The sequence below is a fragment of the Miniopterus schreibersii genome, assembly GCF_964146895.1.
Source record: "Miniopterus schreibersii genome assembly, chromosome: 14".
In the NCBI taxonomy this organism is placed as follows: Eukaryota; Metazoa; Chordata; class Mammalia; order Chiroptera; family Miniopteridae; genus Miniopterus; species Miniopterus schreibersii.
This window is the reverse complement of record NC_138114.1, coordinates 9,610,100-9,616,451: the sequence shown is the minus strand read 5'-3', so window position 1 is coordinate 9,616,451 and position 6,352 is coordinate 9,610,100.

The window sequence follows — 6,352 nt, the reverse complement described above, 5'->3', positions numbered from 1 at the left end:
CTCCCTCTTCCATAGGCTGTAAGGACGCAGTAGAGTGTGACGAGAAAATGGCCCTTAGACCAAGAATAGCCAGGGTACAGGGTACGAGGCCCGGACACCATCGGCAACCTGCCCACTCCGTCTCTAAGCAGGTGAGCAAGGCTCTCTCTCAGCCAAGGCTGAAGCCACCCCTGGGGTAAGAGGCCTGTGCAAGCCGGGCCCCTGCGTGCAGCACACTCCGTGGAGCACCAGGCTGTTCTGAAAAAACAGCTACCAGGGATTCAACACACAAATTTCTTTTTACCTGTATTTTTGTCTCTTTTTTGAGTCTTATTTCTAGTTTCAACCACAGGTCACCAGTACTGTTATGAGGGTTAATAAAACAACCTATTCAAAGTTCCTAGTACTTACCTGGCAGGTAGTAGACACTTAGCAAAATGTGCCCCTTTCCTGTTTCTTTTCCTTTCCAAAGGAGATGTGAATCCACTTTTCTCTTTTCAGCGCAGGCCACTCTTAACTTCTTGGAAAATCTAAATCCACAGATCATAGCTCCCTGTGATCTGGAAGAATGGCATTTTCTCAGCAAAACGGCACTTTCCTCAGGGGGGTTAATTATTTGATAAACTTACAAGCATCCACCGTGTCTGAAGGGAACAAATACAGAGAACAACAAATCAGAGACTTGGGCCTCAAATCCTCTCACCCTGTCTGGAGAGAGAGCAAAGCCGGAGGGAGTTGTGAAGGTGGGCTCCGGAGCGCTGTGCTGACAACGGGATTCAGCCTGGAAGCCATGAGACCGGGGGAAGTTTCTCTAACCTCAGGCCAAGAGGATCGCTGATGATGGAAAAGAACTCTCCGTGTGATTTAAAATCCTATAGCGCCCCAGCCTTCAAGATGAAATAGAACCTTCACTCCTGAAGATAGAACTGAATCCCCACCACAGAGAGGCCCATTAGCAATCACCCTGATCCCCAGAGTTTGCAATCAAAGAGAACCAGCTCAGAAACTGGCTGATTAAAGTATTAGCTCCTAGTGGATTGTATTTCAATATTGGACCATGAGCTTTAGGAACTTTGCATAATACGTGCATGCAGAAAATCTTTGTCTATGTGTTTTAAGCTGCACGGATATGACCTGGTGTGAAACAGAAATTAGGCAACCCCCTGAGCTGTTTGAGAAATCAAGCCCAACCAGATTTGGTGGGTCGAGTGCTAGACCCAGTGGCCACGGTGATGATCCATTCAGATCCTGATGGCCATCAGATGAAAAAGTAACCCATCTTTCCTTCCAGAGTCTTCTCCAGAGTCTTTCAAAAGGAAATCTTTCCATAATGGAGACTTTGTGTCACTAGAGAGATCTAGGCAAAATCCTTACTTAGGACTCTGCTGGAAACACTAGGCATCTTGGCAGTTTGCTTTTCTCCTCTGTAGTAAAAAGTTTCAAGAAAACACATCTTGGAAAACAGAGGAAGGGAGTCAACATTTATTAAGCCCACACTTCAGGTCAGGCACTGCTCTGTGTGCTTATCTCCCAACAACAAGGCAAGATGTCATTAAGCCTGTCCTACAGGTCCAGAGATCAAGATCATGCCACTAAAGTGACTTTCCCAAAGTGATTTAGTGAGTGAAAGGTGAGATGGGATTCAAATCCGGAACTTCCTGAGTGAAAACACTCACACTAACCTTCATTCTAGCAAACTGAACCAGTCGAAAGGACCGGGTCTAGCTGTTCTCCTTTGTTCCTCTTACTTTCTCTGTTCATTTTCTTCTGTCTCTCTCAGTTTCCTCTCCCTGCTTTTCTGCACATCCTTTCCTCACTCTCAGCCACATTGAGTGCCATAGAGGTCATCGTGGTGACATTGGCTCATGCTCTTGTGCCCATTGCCTTTATTTCAGCCAACCCCTACCTGGGGGACGAAGCTTCCAGTGGAAAGTCAGAAGACAGCACTGTGCTGCCTGTCAACATACAGGGATCATCAGCTTTCTTCTGTTCTTTCTTCTTTATCTTTTCTATATATTTTTGGGGTTATTTATCTCTTAAGACATCCGTTTGTTGAATGACACATCAGCCATTGTTTCCAAAAACTATAAGGTAGCTAAGGGACCATATGCCTGCAGACAATATAAACATGTCAAAGGAATATGAACTCTTTTCCCACAATTTAATCCCATAGACAATTTGTATTACATTCATACTTGTTTTTAGTCATAATTCATACATGGTGGCTAATAAGCACTGTGGCTGCCTGTCAGGAGAGTATTTTGCCCCTATGACATGAAATACAAGGTTAATGCTAGTCAACAGGTCACATGCGCCATTTGCTGTCCACCATAAAGAACTATGATTAGGATTTTAAGCGACTAGGCTGTGAGAAAGGAGTGTGCATTGCTTTTAAAGACAACTTCGCTTTCATTGAGGAGTCTGAATGGCTGCAACCCCCGTTAACTTCGTCGTTTATTTTGGAGGTTGGCACTTTTTTAAACAGCTGTTGAAGCACAAACGTAGGTCAATGCAAGGAAATTATGCTGGGGAATTTGTTCCATACTTCAGAATTGGGTCTTGCCTTGAGGTCAGCGCAAACACAACACCACCCTGTCACTCTTCACACCTGCCCAATTCTATTAAGCAGCCACATCTGGCCTCATCCATGCACTGAATGCATATAAACAAAACCTGCAAATCATCCTGACCCTAAAGTGCCCACCTTGTCCTGGTCCTCAAGCCTGGACCTACTTGATCCTGGAGTTCCTGGCCAACACCCAGACCAGGGCTGGGGTTCCCAGGATTATTATTGTGGAGATTTATGTGTTTTGATAGTTCAGGACCTACACATGGATATATGCACATTCCTTACCACGGGTTAACAGAGAGGGAAGCAGAAATTCAGAGTGTAAGTTATGAGTTGTAGGGGAGTATTCCACCTAGTAAGGAGAAACAAACCACTCTGAAACTTAGCGGCTTACAATAACGTTTATTTTGCTCATTAATTTGCAGATTTGGAGAGCTAGAAGGGAGGGAACAGCTAATGCCTGGCTCACTTGGCTCTATCCACTTGAAGACATTGATGTAGTGTAGACAGGTCAGCGTCTGGCCCTCAGGAAGGTGGAGATGGGTGGAGAACAGAACTAGAGGAGGAATGTGTAATGATCTTCCTCGGAGTCATCAATATAGAATGGGGTAAGTAAGGAGCAAGGGAAACTGTCCACTGAATAAACAAGTAAGTAAGTGTGCAAACATCTTGTGACAAGCATCAAGCCAAGCAATGAGGGGTTAGGGCTTGTTTGGGCTATTTGGACAACCAGCAATAGAGGGAAAGTTCCTTGCTGGAGTCCACCTGGAGGTGGGATGTCTCTACAGCATGAATTCGAGAGAGTTTGCACTTAATCCTTGAGAGGGTGCTGTTGTTCTTTGACAAGCTATTGTCTCTTTACTCTTATTACCCAAAATCATTGTCCCCAAATTGTGTATGTACACAAACACACACACAGATACACACACACATGTCTTCTGGGGTGATAAAATCTTAGTCTCAAGTTGAGTTCTTTGCTAACCGCTTTTCCCGGAGTAGTGCTGCAATCCTGTGCCTTAGGCTGGGAGGCCAAAGGGGGTATTTATTCCATAATGTGCACCCTGGCATCTCCTGACAGACATTTTGTACAAGGTGACCACACCCCAATCTGCTCCTTTCCACAGTTGATTGGACCATATGACCCAAGCTGTGCCAATTAGAAGCTTGTCTTTAAGTATTAAAACTTAGAGCTAACCAGGAAGTCATGTCTCTTTGTTTGAATAATACCGATAATATAAAACTCAGGAAGTGTGGGCCACTTTTTCTTTTTAATCATGTGGCTGTCAGTGGGGAAATCTTGTCTGCACGGAAGGAGAGAAATAAGAAAGAGGGAGAGAGAAGCTGTTGCCTCGCCTCCGGTACTGCATTCTTACCCTTGGGTTCCTCTCTCTTCATAAGAAACGTCCCCACCTATGCTGACTGATGATGTGGAAGATGTTTTTATTTGCTGTAACAAGGCCTAATGCATAGGGCTTTACAACACTGAAAAGCACACGGGGTCAGGGGCATTCCTTCCTGGCATCAGTGTTGCTCATGCTCACTCAGAATATCTGCCCCTTGGAGTCTACAGCTTCGCTGAGAACACAGTTTCTTCTCTCTTTCAAAGATCTCCTTTATCTTGCATGAAAAGTTAAGTCTTGCCTGCCTTCTCTTTTGCAGTTTCCCTCTTGAACCAAAGGAGACAAAGGCAGTTATTTAGTCTTGGTTCGTAATAGCCCTTCAAGATGATAAAAATTGTAATTTTCTTTGTTTATTGACTTGTATCTTCTTGCTGTTTCTTAATGTTTTCATTTGACATCACCTTAGGCTGCAGATGAGGGGAAAGGACAGCACCAAGTAATTTTCTAGTATTGTGTGTGAAGATCTGCCAGGAATTCTCATCACCAAAAGACCGAGCTCTGTGGGCAGAGGCAGGAGGTGCTCTCGCGGGCCTCGCAGACAGCAGGGGGACGGCCCGGGATGAGCGGGCTCGCCTTCCAACTCGGTCTGCACCACGGAGACCAGTCTTCCAGGCCGCAGTCACAGGCGCGCCAGGGGATAGATGCGGCTCCGTTGACTTTGACCTCAGCAGAATAATGTGTCGTGGAGTAGGTACCTTCAGGCTCTTCTCTGGGGAAACTCAAGTAGATGCAGACATGAACATTCTTCAGGCAGTCCTTTCCTGGGGACACATGGTTGGCCAGAAGGATAAAAGTGGATCCTGGACCACGTGGCATCTGTTAGGCCTTAATCTTTGTGGTTTCATTTAAGGAAGAAAAGAGATAGTGTCATGAGCAAAATAACAATAATACTAGATTAGCATTTATTGGCCATTTAACATGTGCCTTGCATGGTGCTAATAACCTATTCCACAATATGAGGAAAGAGGTTGCTATGATCCCCTCTTTACTGAGAAGCAAACTGCAGGTCAGGGGAGATGTCACATGACCCCAGGTTTCAGAGCCGGGGCTGGAGGCATGCAGCCTGACTCCAGTGTTTGGGTTTGAGAGCTCAGTGTGAACCAGCCCCTCATCCACACTTCAGAGGCAGGGCATCTGCTCAGTTTCCACTCCCAGGGTCCAGGCAAAGGCTGTGACAGTGCAGGGCTGAGCGGAGAGGAGGCCTGGCATCCAGGCCTGGAGAATTGTGCTGGAAGCTGAGACAAGCACAGGAACAGCAAGCAGCCGGGCATGGTCAGTGGCCAGGAGGGACATGGAGAGAAGTTTAGTTCATGGTCAGTTAAGATCATGGAGAGCAAGTATGTCACGGTCTCCCTGAATGAGGGCAGAAGCCAGGCATGGGTGCCAGGGAAGGTGCTCAGGCACCTCGGGTTTCTCAGATTATGGAAGGAAGTGAGCATCCTCATATAACCTCAGTGTACTCAACTGTGGAGGGAGCACACGCCTCGAAGTTAGAGCCCATGGCAGAGTCCTGGCTGTGTCACTCTGTCCCTATCCAGGTCACACGACTTTCTAAACCCTTTGCTATGAGGGAGGGGGATCTTCATTTCTACTGCATTCAGAGCCACGTCGCGTGGAGGAGTTGTAGAATTAGTGCTTGAACTGAGGACTTCGAATCTCAAGAATCTTCCTGCCATAATCCCCAGCATGAGTCCATCACAGATGAGTTAGCATCTGCCAGTAGCTATGTCAACTGTAAAGGCTGTGCATGTGTATGTGTCAGAGGAATATACAGTGGGGAGTGATCACGGAACTCTCCTATGTTCTCTCCACCCCAAAGGCTGCTCCTCTCAGTCCATAGCAGGGGTAGGAGAAACATGCCCCAATGACCTGGCTTCTGTCACGCATCACTTAGCCCCCTTGGCTCTTGGAGCAGATTGTTCTATGTTTTTTCCTGATCTCGTCTCTCCTCCATCACCTCAGTCCCCCTACTCGCTCCCCCGTCAGCTAGTTTCTCTCAGTCAAGTGTCCCTAGAAGAAGTTTCAAAATTTCTCAAAGTATTTGGGAGATTAAATTCATACCTTTTACGTCTTACCTTGATCTCTGCACACTTCTGGTAGTTCCTGGTAGTTTTCAGTACTTTTCCATGACTTTTTATCCCCTAATGAAATAGCTAGTTTCATTTACTATGAATAGAGGGCTGGGAGACTCAAATTTCCTGGAAATTAGGACTTCCCAAATTCAACAAACAACCATCCCATAACCAGAGGAGTTGCATGTGAAAGAAAATGAGGGAAATGAAGCAGTTCAACATTTCTGGGGGAATGTTAAAGTATAAGTAATACAACAGCATCTCTCAGGGGTTGAAATCAGGAGAAGAACTTTTGCTTGACCCGGCTATTTGTGAATACTGCCTGTTTAGTA